The 13,742-nt window shown below is 45.8% G+C and overlaps 1 protein-coding gene across 2 annotated transcripts in view; it reads left to right on the forward strand.

Moving 5' to 3' along the window:
• The window catches only part of LOC137517731 (aquaporin-4-like), a 114,337-nt gene that overhangs the window by 60,131 nt on the left and 40,464 nt on the right, over positions 1-13,742 (forward strand). Inside the window, exon 1 of one of the 2 annotated variants that reach the window (XM_068234764.1) lies at positions 11,021-11,055. The exons of the other annotated variant lie outside the window; for it this stretch is intronic. The gene's annotated coding sequence lies outside the window, so the exon portion shown is untranslated. Of the gene's footprint in view, positions 1-11,020; positions 11,056-13,742 lie in introns of those variants that run through there. 2 annotated transcript variants of the gene reach the window in all.

The following is a 13,742-nucleotide window of genomic DNA, read 5'->3' on the forward strand; positions in this document are numbered from 1 at the left end:
GTCCCTGTCACTCTCTAACTGGGGTCCCTGTCACTCTCTAACTGGGATCCCTGTCACTATCTAACAGGCGTCCCTGTCACTATCAAACGGGGGTCCCCGTCACTCACTATCTAACGGAGGTCCCTGTCACTCACTATCTAATGGGGGTCCCTGTCACTCACTATCTAACGGGGGTCCCTGTCACTCACTACCTAACTGGAGGTGCCTGTCACTCACTAGCTAACCTGGGGGTCCCTGTCACTCACTACCTAACTTGGGGGGCTACCATATTAAGGGGGCATTCTGCCTATTTATGTGAAATGCTGTCTATTTATGTGCCTCATGACTGCTGAATTTGTCTTGTTGGGAGCCTTATGATTTGTTGGGGGCCTCAAGATTGCTGAATTTGTCTTGTTGGGGGCCTCATGATTTGTTGGAGGCCTCATGATTGCTGAATTTGTCTTCTTGGGGGCCTCATGATTTGTTGGGGGCCTCATGATTGCTGAATTTGTCATGTTGGGGGCCTCATGATTGCTGAATTTGTCATGTTGGGGGCCTCACGATTGCTGAATTTGTCATGTCGGGGGCCTCACGATTGCTGAATTTGTCATGTCGGGGGCCTCACGATTGCTGAATTTGTCATGTCGGGGCCTCACGATTGCTGAATTAGTCATGTCGGGGGCCTCACGATTGCTGAATTTGTCTTGTCGGGGGCCTCATGATTGCTGAATTTGTCTTGTTGGGGGTCACATGATTGCTAACTGCAAGACTATGGGAAAAGCTGAATCCTTATCATATGAGACAATAGCATTAAACGTACCTTTTTAGCTTTTTAAAACAGAAAATAAAACTGGGAGGTTCTAAAAAATTGAATACATTTTTCAGGAGTAGGATGGATGAAATTATTTATCTTCACAGTTTATTTTCAACTTGGATTTTCTATAATGTTCATGTATGAGTTAAAACGTTTGTACAGTATTTAGTTTAAATTGCTGTTGCCACTTTGCGATAGATAAGTGACTTTTGGGTTGCAGTTTGGGCACTCGGCCTCCAAAAGGTTCACCACCACTGTCCTAATCTAATGTCCCACCATTGCTAGGTTCATGTAAATTTGTCTCCACCCGTTACCACACCTACATTCTAGTCCATGGCCCACCTATTTTTCGGTGCGGCGCGATAAGCGTGCAGCACAACGTGATCCTCATATTTTTGGCACGCTAGCTGCAGTGTGCTGAATTCTGCTGCCTACAGTATGTACAGTATACGCTGTTCTCTAGTGCCTGCACTGTGTGTTGATCTACCTCCAGTGTGTACAGTGTAAGGTGTTACTCTGTGCCTTTACTGATTGTAAACCAGCTGTATTGTATGCTGATCGCCTGCTACTTTCAGTATGTACAGTATTAGCTGTAAAGCCTGGTACACACATACAATTTTGATTATCCAATTTAGCTCTGTTCATAAAATTCATTGTCTGTTGGCCCACTTACTGCACGGGGGTGGTAAAATTGGGGGTCAGTGATTGACCAATCAAAATTGTATGTGCGTATACATCTTTGATCTATGCCTATACTGATTGTAAATTATCTAAATAAAGGACAGGGGGCTCCATCCAATATTTCGATGGGCAGGCCCGTTAGCTGTAGCTTACACCGCTGCTAAGTTCATGTACATTTGGCCCCACCCATGGCCACGCCCACTCACCTCATGGCCATGCCCATTTTTTGCCGCGGCGCCCCGCATATACCTCCCCACCTGGTGCCCCCCATCTCCGAGGACCCTAGAAACGCCCCTGACGATTGCCAATTAAGTGACCGTGCATCCTGAAAGTTCTTATCAAGTTAAATAGTGCTGAGACATGGAGGAATTTTTCCGGAAAATGTGTCAAATTTTTCAGGAAAAGGCCCAACACAACCAAACCAGAACACATCACAAGGGAACCATAACACACCAGAGAAAGATTCACCGTGGACCCCAGTGGGAGGGAACTGAGGGCTGGGTAAAAACATTAAAAATTGCAGAAACCGGGTGGAAACTTCCATTCTGAATAAGCAATGGCTGGAACAGCAGTTCCTTTCCCCTCACGACAGGAAGACTATAAGGACTCTAAGGAGCAACAAGGACATCGCCATAAAACCAGCTGACAAAGGGAGTGTGTAATAATGGAATAACACTGACTATATAAAGGAGGCAAAAAAGACAACTCCTGAACACACCTGCCTCTATGAACAGCTGAATCGAGATCACACCACTAAATACAGAAAGGAACTTAGGTCTCTCATAAAACAACTTCTAGCCACATCACACCTACTAAGATTGATACCAGTAAAGCCTCATGTGGGTACATTCTATATGTTGCCCAAGATACAAAAAGAGGGCAACCCGGGGCGACCAAAAGTTTCAAGCATTGGCACGCATATGGAAAATATCTTGGGATGGCTTGACAGCATGCTAAAGCCCATTGTGAGGAACATGGAAAGTTGCATACAGGATACCACAGACCTACTAAGGAAACTGGAGGCTGTCGACCCACTACCAGAGAGGGACCATCCTAGCTACCATGGATGTAGAAGCGCTAAACACAAATATCCCACATGAGGATGGCATCGCAGCTTGCAAACACTTTCTGATGCAGTGCCATCTTCCCACAGAATCAGTGATGCCTCTCATGAGGTTCATCCTCACCCACAATTATTTCATCTTTGGCCAGGAAGTTTACCTGCAAAGGTTGGGAACCAGCATGGGACCCGCTTTACACCCCAATTTGCTAACCTGTTCGTGGGAAAGTTGGAAAATGATTTTCTATCATCCTGCACCCACAAGATCCTCTGCTATTACCGCTTCACTGATGACATCCTTGTAATCTGGAATGGGAATGAGGAACAACCTCTCCAGTTCCACGGGAATTTTAACACATTTTACCCCACCATCAAGCTAAAAATGAGCCACTCCAGTTCCCACATACATTTTCTGGACACCACCATCCAGGTAAAAAACAATTGGCTCCAGACTACTGTTTTTCCGAAGCCAACGAGCACCCACCGCACACCAAGAAAGCAGTCATCCTCAGCCAGACCCTGTGCTATAACTGCATTTGTTCAGGCACTGGAGAAAGGGACCTTCAACTTTACATCCTCAGAAGCATCTTTCTAAACAGGTGTTAAAGACCCCAGACTATAAGGGACCAAATTCATAGGGCCACAGAGGTACCCAGTCCTACAGTACAGTGGGAAATAGCAATTTAACAGAGTACCCCTAGTAGTAACATACCACTAGCAAATAGGAGAAAGACAGGAAAAATTCTGGGAACTACAACTCTCACTCTCACTGCACAAGGACAACAGTCTTAGATAAATCTTCCCAGAATTACCGCTCCTGGCCTACAGATATCTGGCAAACCTAAGAAAACTCTTGGTCAGGAGTTCCCTACTCCAACCTGAAAATAAGGACACATTTCCCTGTGGGCAGAAGAGATGTAAAATTGCTGCCACATACTATACGCAGACAGCTTGCAAATACCAAATTCTACCGGCGCTTACCACATCTGGGGAGTATACACATGAACATCATCCAACGTAGTGTATGAGATTAAGTGCACAAAATACCCAGACAGAGTTCTACACATTGGGAAATCTAATCAAACTTTACAAAAGAGGCTAAGTATGCACCACTACACAGGGAAACACAAAAGGAAGGACACCCCAACAGGATTGCTTTTTAACGAACATGCCCACAGCCAGGGGCGTAACTATAAATCACAGGTCCCCCCTGCAAAAATGTGGATGCCCCCCCCCCCCCGATCGGCTCAGGTCCGTTTTGGGGGGCAGAAGGGGTTGCAGCATGAGGGTAGAGCATGGCCACCTACATCAGCGGGGAGCGGGGCACCCCACACCCCAACCTTGGGCTCTCCCCTTAACGCTTCTTCTCCAGCATCAATCATTGGCAGCAACGGCGGGCAGGAACACATACTTCCATGTGTTCTACCACAGAGATCTGATTTCTAAGTGCCTCACGCTACTTCCTGATAAACAGGAAGTAGCATCAGACACTTAGAGAGCGGAACCTCCGGCACGTGGAATGCATCGATGTAGGTGTTCCTGCCCGCCACTGCTGCCATTGATTGATGCTGGAGGGAAACAGCTGAGGGGAGAGCCCGGGGTGAGGGGGGGGAGTGGCCCCTCCCTGCCAATGTAGGTGGCCATGCTCTCCCCTCATGCTGTGACCCCTCCTGCCCCCCAAAATGGCCCTGGGCAGGCCCAGAGGGGTCCCAGGCCCCCCCGCGGATGCAGGTGCTGTAGCCCCTATTGTTACGCCACTGCCCACAGCACAAAGAACTCAAAATTTACTAAGGGGAAATTTCAACTCAGGGAAAGAAAGGCAGACTTCTGAATACAAGTTATGTAATATGAAAATATTTCAGACTATAAACAAAGGCTTGAACAGAAAGCCTGGGTTCATGATTACGCAAGAATCTTACCAGAATTTGGCCCTTGTCCTTGCAGACGTACATTTCATGTCTGGATAGTTTTACTTGACAGTGCTCTGCTTCACACACACAGACTGACAAACTTTTTAACACATCAGCGCTTCTCTCTGGGTGAGGGCTAAGTAAACTGTTTGGGCTGAAACTGAGCAACAGGATGTCAGATTAGGCCTGCAGAATCATATACAGTATAGGTCTCTGTATGTTACTTTCACTTTTTTTGTGGTTCTGATCCAATTATGTATAATTCCTGAAGAAGAAACTCAATGTTTCAAAAGCTTGAAATAAACCATTAAAGGTATTACCCGAATCAACATTTTTTTTGGTTTGCACAAAAGACCTCTCAAAAGGCCCCAGGACCGCCTAACGCCAATTGGCGTCAAGTCCTGGGGCCGGCTATTGTAGGAGATGCGCGGGCATCACCTGCTTGGGGGCGGAGCTCCGCCCCGCCTTCGGTCTCCGAGCCGTCTTTTTACGAAGTACAGCGCTGCGATCCACTGCAGCGCTGTAATGGGGTCAGCCGTGTGACACGGCTGTCCCACTGGGGCACCAGAGAGCGATCGGCTGTCATAGGCTGAAGCCTATGACAGCCGATCGCCGTAATTGGTTGGCGGGGGATGGGCGGGAGGGTGAGGGGGAAAAAAAAGAAAATACGTTTATTTAATAAAAATAAATAGGAATAAATATCTGTAACAAGCAAACAAACAAACAACTGGGGAGCGATTAGACCCCACCAACAGTGAGCTCTGTTGGTGGGGAGAAAAGGAAGGGGGGAATCACTTGTGTCCTGTGTTGTGCGGCCCTGCAGGTGGCCTTAAAGCTGCAGTGGCCAATTTTACTAAATATGGCCTGGTCTTTAAGGGGGTTTAGCACTGTGGTCCTCAAGAGGTTAAACAGGACATGTTTTAAGGGGAGAGTTCAGTTTAGGTGCAGGAGGGTAGTGGTAGGTTAAGGTTTGCTGCCCACTGTGAAGGGGGGGTTGTAAGGTTAGTTGCCCTCCGGGGGTTAAAGGGACTCCGAGCTCTGGCTAAAATAAAAATGTTCACTTACCAGGGTCTTTCTGCAGCCCAGTGCTGGTCGGGACGTCCCACGCCGGCCTCCTGGCTCTTCTCCCCACCGCTGTCCATATAGGGCAGATCGGCGGCTCCCCGGGTGACACTGGCCTAGTGTCGGGGCTCCTTCTTCCGCAAACCTCATCAATGACGTTGCACGCCGGCCGCCTCGCGTCATCACGGCGGCCGACGTGACAGTACGGTGCATGCGCGATTTAATCGCGCATGCGCCGTGCTGTCACGCCGGCCGCCGTGATGACGCAAGGCGGCCGGCGTGCGACGTCATTGATGAGGTTTGCGGAAGAAGGAGCCCCGACACTAGGCCAGTGTCGCCCGGGGAGCTGCCGCTCAGCCCTATATGGACAGCCGTGGGGAGAAGAGCCAGGAGCCCGGCGTGGGACGTCCCGACCACCACTGGGCTGCAGAAAGCCCCTGGTAAGTGAACATTTTTATTTTAGCCAGAGCTCGGAGTCCCTTTAAGGGTTAGGCATCGTCAGGTGGGAGGTTAAATAGGAACTTTAACCCAGGATTGAACTTCATCCCAATCAGTGGCTGATACCCCCTTTCCTACAGGGAATCTTTACCTTTATTCAAATACATTAACAGGGGGATTTGTGTGGCTGATATTGTGGTGAACCCCATCCCACAGTAGAGATGTCGCGAACATAGAATTTTCCATTCGCGAATAGCGAACGTGAAGTTCCCAAAATGTTTCACGAACAGGTGAACCCAACAAACCTCCATAGACTTCAATGAGCAGGCGAATTTTAAAACCTACAAAGAATGTTTCTGGCCACAAAAGTGATGGAAAAGTTATTTCGTTCCAAGGGTGTTTATTTAAATTCAAAAAGCATGAAATACAGAGTATTATACATATGCCCCACATGTGGGGAATTTCACATGAAACTTTTAAGGTTGATAACATTCACATTGAGTCTGTATTATCCGGGCCAATACTAAAGTCTAAGTTTAGATAGAGAGGTAGACAATACAGAAGCACATGAAACATAATGTAGAACTTCTTAAGGGGTAAGGGAGAGGAGGGAGAGAGGGGGAGGGAAGGGTAGTGGGATAAAAGGTGGCACCATAGGTGGGGATTCCACTTCATGTCAATGGTGCCTACCAGTGGAAAAGGGTATGGTGGAAGGAAGGGTCAAGGGACCTGAAAGGGGTCCCGGGGAGAAGGGGATTTAAGTTGAGTTGATGCTTAAAACAGGTAAACAGTGCACACCTTTAGGGATGGGCTAACCTCCTAGGAATAGCTTAATGATAAAAAGAGAATTCGTCCCGCCCCGCCACACATCACCCCACAAACCAGAACTCCACAGTTCTATTAGACTCCTAGATCCCGACAATTATATTAAAATGAATGCAAGACGTGTGATAGACCCATGTTCGCCTGCCATTCAATCCATGGGTCCCAGATTTTAAAGAAGATCTCCATGTTATCGAAAATTTTGGCCCGGATTTGTTCCGACACCATTGTCTTATTAAGCTCATTAAAAACTGTCTCTACATGAAGGGACTCCCTCTTCCACTGAGCCGCCAAGTGTCTTTTTGCTTGTGACGCTATAAATTGCACTAATTTGTGAACAGGATATTTAAATTGGCTGGGTCTGTTACCTAGTAAAAGCACTGAGGGGTCTAGATCATTTTGTATATGTAAAATCAGTTTGGTTTTATTCCAGATGCCCCTCCAAAAGGTTTGTGCTCTAGGACAAGACCACCATACATGCCATATATCAGCAGGTTGAGAGCAATTGCGAAAACATAGAGGTGAGAAGAGAGAGTTAAACATATGGAGTCTCTTTGGGGTGTAGTAGACCCGATGTAGTAGCTTCAGCGAGGTCTCGATAGATGAGTGGAAGAGAGAGCCCCCAAAAGGTCTAACACCTGGACTGTGGCATGTTGGAGGGGGATCCATGCCAAAAGTCCCACCAAAAATTACGGACTTGAAGCAAAGTCGTGATTTAATCCCTAAAGGGCAGAAATCACATTATGCACAGCTCTGGGTGTCAGTGGGCTGTGGAGTGTTACACACAGAGAAATGCAATAGTACTATCAGAATACAGTGAAATAACAATACACTGAAATGGTTCTGAGTGTGCAACTTAATGAGGCAACAACAATAGCAGATATATGCATACAGCTCTGGGTGTCAGTGGGCTGTGGAATGTCACACACAAATAAAACACAGGAGACCGATGTGCTAGCCATCAAAAGGCCTGTTTGGGGTGCTTTTACAGCAAGTGAGGAACAAGAACACAGGCCTAGCTAATTCTCTACCTACCTACTGTATCTGCAGCAAGTCTGACCCTGCTCTCTCTAACATTCAGAAGCCAGCAGAGAATGAATCCAGTATGGCCACCACTACTGCTTTTTTATAGGGCGGTGGGGTTAAGGAGGGGGTGCTAGCTGATTGGCTGCCATGTGTCTGCTGACTGAGAGGTAAGGGGTTAAAGTTTGGCTTCATGATGATGTATAGAGGGGAGGTCAAATGCCATATGTTCACAGTTCACAGAAATTTGTTGGATACTGTCCCCCAAGCGAACTGTTCGGGCCTTCTCTAACCCACAGTGTGATGTCATGACCATAGTCCTAACAGTTTTCTATCTGTGAACCTCTCTGCATTGTGGGGAATAACAGCTTTTTCCAACTGCCATGCAAGCAGTATCTCCCTCTGTGCATAGAACTCTCAGTAACAAGCATTCTGTACATATCACCTGGCAGAGCTAAATATGTCACCACCAGTGATGAATGACAGAATGTAAATCAGGGAGAGGAAATATTTTACAATCGGCAAACACTGACTAAACAATCTGTAAATGAATATTGTAAAAAATAAGCAATTTAATTTGGTATGTTATTTTCACTAAAGTTCCTCTTTAAGTGTTAGGCACCACCAGGGAGGAGATTAAGTGTTAGGCACTACCAGGTGGGAGGTTAAATGTTAGGCACTACCAGGGAGGAGGTTAAGTGTTAGGCACTACCAGGGAGGAGGTTAAGTGTTAGGCACTACTAGGGAGGAGGTTAAGTGTTAGGCACTACCAGGGAGGAGGTTAAGTGTTAGGCACCACCAGGGAGGAGGTTAAGTGTTAGGCACCACCAGGGAGGAGGTTAAGAGTGTTAGGCACTACCAGGGAGGAGGTTAAGTGTTAGGCACTACCAGGGAGGAGGTTAAGTGTTAGGCACTACCAGGGAGGAGGTTAAGTGTTAGGCACTACCAGGGAGGAGGTTAAGTGTTAGGCACTACCAGGGAGGAGGTTAAGTGTTAGGCACTTCCAGGGAGGAGGGTAAGTGTTAGGCACCACCAGGGAGGAGGTTAAGTGTTAGGCACTACCAGGGAGGAGGTTAAGTGTTAGGCACTTCCAGGGAGGAGGTTAGGGGTTAAGCACCACCAGGGGTGGGAAAGTTAAGTTTAGGCACTACCAGGAGGAGGGTAAGTGTTAGGCACCACCAGGGAGGAGGTTAAGTGTTAGGCAACACCAGGGGTGGGAAAGTTAAGGTTAGGCACCAGCAGGGGAGGGTTCTGTGTGAGAGTAGGGAGAAGTTAAGTAATTGTAAATGATCGGTAAATATAACCAATATTTTACTATTTGGATGAAGTACTAGAATATAAATACATTTACCACTGCTGACCTGCACCAGCAACATGTGCTTTTTTCACATGTATGCCAAAATGCATGGTATTTGCTTGGTAAGTCCCATTAAATATTCACACACATATTAACCACTTGTTGTTTTTCAGGCAGTATATCTATGCCCTGCGGGAGGACTGTTCCCGTTCCAGGGGTGCTGTGTGCGCTCCCTGCTGTCTCCTGCACTCGTCCACATCGTCGCCGGTCAGTAGGGAGATCAGTGAAAGGGAGTGCAGTTCCCATTCATTGATCTAAGTCCCTGTGTCAATGAATGCAGGCAACAATGAGATGCCTGTCATCTAAGGAAATAACACATCCACGCATTACTTCCTGTTTGTGTACTTATAGTATGCTTAGGCTTTGTTCACATCTAAAATTTGAAATTGCTGAAGGCAGCGATTTTCGATTTTTGTGCTTTTTTTGCCCCTCCCAGCGCTTACCTATGTGCTGTGATTTTGTATAAAGATCTTTCAAATCACTTTTGCAGACCGATTTGTTTTTTCACTTCCTGATGCAAACAGGTTTTAAGCACGACGAAGGCTGCAAGGCCAAAATCTTGCTTATTCTTTCTAGTTAGCCAATAAATGGTATCATCCTGATTTAAAACTTCTTGCTGATGTAAGTCAGGAAGTGTACTCTTTAACCCGGAAAAAAATAAATACAATGTATTTATTCTTAAAAGTGCTGGGAAAATCTCTATACCAAGCGCTTTTTCAAGCATTTTGCGATTTCCCTATACCTGCCATTATAGGGAAATTGCCCCAAAAATGGTACAGGCAGCGCTTTGCTGAGTGGATCGGAAACGAACCGCTCAGATGTGAACACTCTCATAGGGAATCATTGCACAAGCGCTTTTAAGGCGATTTTGAAAATCGCTGACGCCTAAAAAAAATGCAAAACGCCCTAGGTGTGAAGGAGCCCCAATAGAAAATAATGTGCAAGGACATCTTGTGGCCAAATAGTAAAATTACACCTACATACATATATTTTAATAAAAAGGCCCACACTTATCGCACATTTACAATTAACTCTTTTTCTCCCACACACAAAAATGTTTCTGCATAAAACAAAAAAGTGACAATTTAAAAAAAATACTTAATTAGTTACCTCAGGGACTGATCTTTTTTAATAAATATGTCAAGAGGGTATATTACTGTTATTATTTAACTATGGACTTGTAATTAGTGATGACGTAAAATGAAAAAAAGCACGTTTATTTCCAAACAAAATATTGGCGCCATACAATAACGTTGCAATAACCGGGACAAATGGGCAACTGTGTGCCTTTTATCCACAGCAGTTTTATTTTTAAATTATAATGGTCAAAAACTGAGAAATAATGACTTTTTCCCATTTTTGTCTTATTATTCCCATTAAAATGCATTTAGAATAAAATAATTCACAAAACACAAAAAAGCCTCATTGGTGGAAAAAAAAAAAGATATAGATAATTTCAGTGTGATTAGTAGTGATTAAGTTATTGGCGAAACAAAGGGAGGAGCGCTGAAAGGTGAAAATTGCTCTGGTCCTAAAGGGGAAAAACTCCTCAGTGGTCAAGTGATTAATTATATATGCACAAAAAAGAAAGTGGGAGAAGTGAAGACCTACAAGCAAAGAAGTTTCCACAGGTTTCCACTTTAAGAGCTTTAAATGGTGCTTGAAGTACTTCTTTAGTGCTAAACATACAGTATATATACGGTATCTCCTTCAGCTGTGTAGCAGGTGTTAGCAGTTAATTACATTAAGGAAGGGAGGAGGATTGTACACTACAGGTGCTGGCTCATACCAGGGAGGGGCTACGGAACAAGCTGAGGCTGGCTCGCTTTGCATCACTCGAAAGCAGAGAGGTTGTTTTTTTTTTTACTAGAAGAAATGCCACGGACCCCTTGGATATTTGGAAAATAAGGTATTGTTCAGAAATGATTGTTTGTTTTCTTTATGCAGCTGTAAATTCCCTGGATTCAATTTAACAGAGAAAAATAAATAAACAGATAAAATCGATCTACAGCTTTACAAGAGTAGTGTTAAAGGACAACTGAAGTGAGAGGGATTTGTAGGCAGCCATATTTATTTCCTTTTAAACAATACAAGCGTGCAGCTGATTTTGTCAGATCTGACAATAATGTCAGAAACACCTGATGTGCTGCATTAGTGTTGGGCGAACATCTAGATGTTCGGGTTCGGGCCGAACAGGCCGAACATGGCCGCGATGTTCGGGTGTTCGACCCGAACTCCGAACATAATGGAAGTCAATGGGGACCCGAACTTTGTGCTTTGTAAAGCCTCCTTACATGCTACATACCCCAAATTTACAGGGTATGTGCACCTTGGGAGTGGGTACAAGAGGAAAAAAAAAATTAGCAAAAAGAGCTTATAGTTTTTGAGAAAATCGATTTTAAAGTTTCAAAGGGAAAACTGTCTTTTAAATGCGGGAAATGTCTGTTTTCTTTGCACAGGTAACATGCTTTTTGTCGGCATGCAGTCATAAATGTAATACATATAAGAGGTTCCAGGAAAAGGGACCGGTAACGCTAACCCAGCAGCAGCACACGTGATGGAACAAGAGGAGGGTGGCGCAGGAGGAGAAGGCCACGCTTTGAGACACAACAACCCAGGCCTTGCATGAGGACAAGAAGCGTGCGGATAGCAATTTGCATTTTGTCGCCATGCAGTCATAAATGTAATACAGATGAGAGGTTCAATAAACAGGGACCGGAAACGCTAACCCATCACAGATGTTCATTGTTCATGTTACTTGGTTGGGGTCCGGGAGTGTTGCGTAGTCGTTTCCAATCCAGGATTGATTCATTTTAATTTGAGTCAGACGGTCTGCATTTTCTGTGGAGAGGCGGATACGCCGCCGATCTGTGACGATGCCTCCGGCAGCACTGAAACAGCGTTCCGACATAACGCTGGCTGCCGGGCAAGCCAGCACCTCTATTGCGTACATTGCCAGTTTGTGCCAGGTGTCTAGCTTCCATACCCAATAGTTGAAGGGTGCAGATGGATTGTTCAACACAGCTACGCCATCTGACATGTAGTCCTTGACCATCTTCTCCAGGCGATCGGTGTTGGAGGTGGATCTGCACGCTTGCTGTTCTGTGTGCTGCTGCATGGGTGTCAGAAAATTTTCCCACTCCAAGGACACTGCCGATACCATTCCTTTTTGGGCACTAGCTGCGGCTTGTGTTGTTTGCTGCCCTCCTGGTCGTCCTGGGTTTGCGGAAGTCAGTCTGTCGGCGTACAACTGGCTAGAGGAGGGAGAGGATGTCAATCTCCTCTCTAAAGTCTCCACAAGGGCCTGCTGGTATTCTTCCATTTTGACCTGTCTGGCTCTTTCTTCAAGCAGTTTTGGAACATTGTGTTTGTACCGTGGATCCAGAAGGGTATAAACCCAGTAATTGGTGTTGTCCAGAATGCGCACAATGCGTGGGTCGCGTTCAATGCAGTCCTAGGCCGAAGAGGTCATAGCCTAGGGTCACAAAACCTGTTTATTGGGCAATTTCAATGGTGGCGAGTCTGACGTACATAAATCGCAGCAATGGCCGTTAGCAACGTCTGAATCTCACGAAATGTCTCATGCAGGTAGAAGACATATTGTTAGACTTGGGCTCCAAAGATGGGTTCCCTACATCTCTGCAAACCAGAGTTACAGGGCTCCAAATTTGGTAAAATCCCCCATAGGCTTTCATTGGGCCTCCTATTTACAGTTCCAAAATCTCACATCTTTTCAAAGGGCAATTACTCAGCAGTGGCAAATTTTCTAGCATTGTAGGGACCCTTAGGGGGAACATGACTGGTGAGTTTCGGGCCCCTAGGCCGAAGAGGTCATAGCCTAGGGTCACAAAAACCTGTTTATTGGGGCTATTTCAATGGTAGTGATGGTGACGTACAAAAATCGCAGCAATGGCCGTTAGCAAAGTCTGAATCTCACGAAATGTCTCATGCAGGTAGAAGACATATTGTTAGACTTGGATTCCAAAGATGGGGTCCCTACATCTCTGCAAACCAGAGTTACAGGGGTCCAAAATTGGTAAAATCCCCCATAGGATTTCATTGGCTCCCTATTTCACTTTCCAAAATCTCACATCTTTTCAAAGGGCAATGGCTCAACAGTACCAAATTTTCTAGCATTGTAGGGACCCTTAGGGGGAACATGACTGGTGAGTTTCGGGCCCCTAGGCCGAAGAGGTCATAGCCTAGGGTCACAAAAACCTGTTTATTGGGGCTATTTCAATGGTAGTGATGGTGACGTACATAAATCGCAGCAATGGCCGTTAGCAAAGTCTGAATCTCACGAAATGTCTCATGCAGGTAGAAGACATATTGTTAGACTTGGATTCCAAAGATGGGGTCCCTACATCTCTGCAAACCAGAGTTACAGGGGTCCAAAATTGGTAAAATCCCCCATAGGATTTCATTGGCTCCCTATTTCACTTTCCAAAATCTCACATCTTTTCAAAGGGCAATGGCTCAGCAGTACCAAATTTTCTAGCATTGTAGGGACCCTTAGGGGGAACATGACTGGTGAGTTTCGGGCCCCTAGGCCGAAGAGGTCATAGCCTAGGGTCACAAAAACCTGTTTATTGGGGC

The sequence above is a fragment of the Hyperolius riggenbachi genome, chromosome 5 (assembly GCF_040937935.1).
Source record: "Hyperolius riggenbachi isolate aHypRig1 chromosome 5, aHypRig1.pri, whole genome shotgun sequence".
Classification (NCBI taxonomy): Eukaryota; Metazoa; Chordata; class Amphibia; order Anura; family Hyperoliidae; genus Hyperolius; species Hyperolius riggenbachi.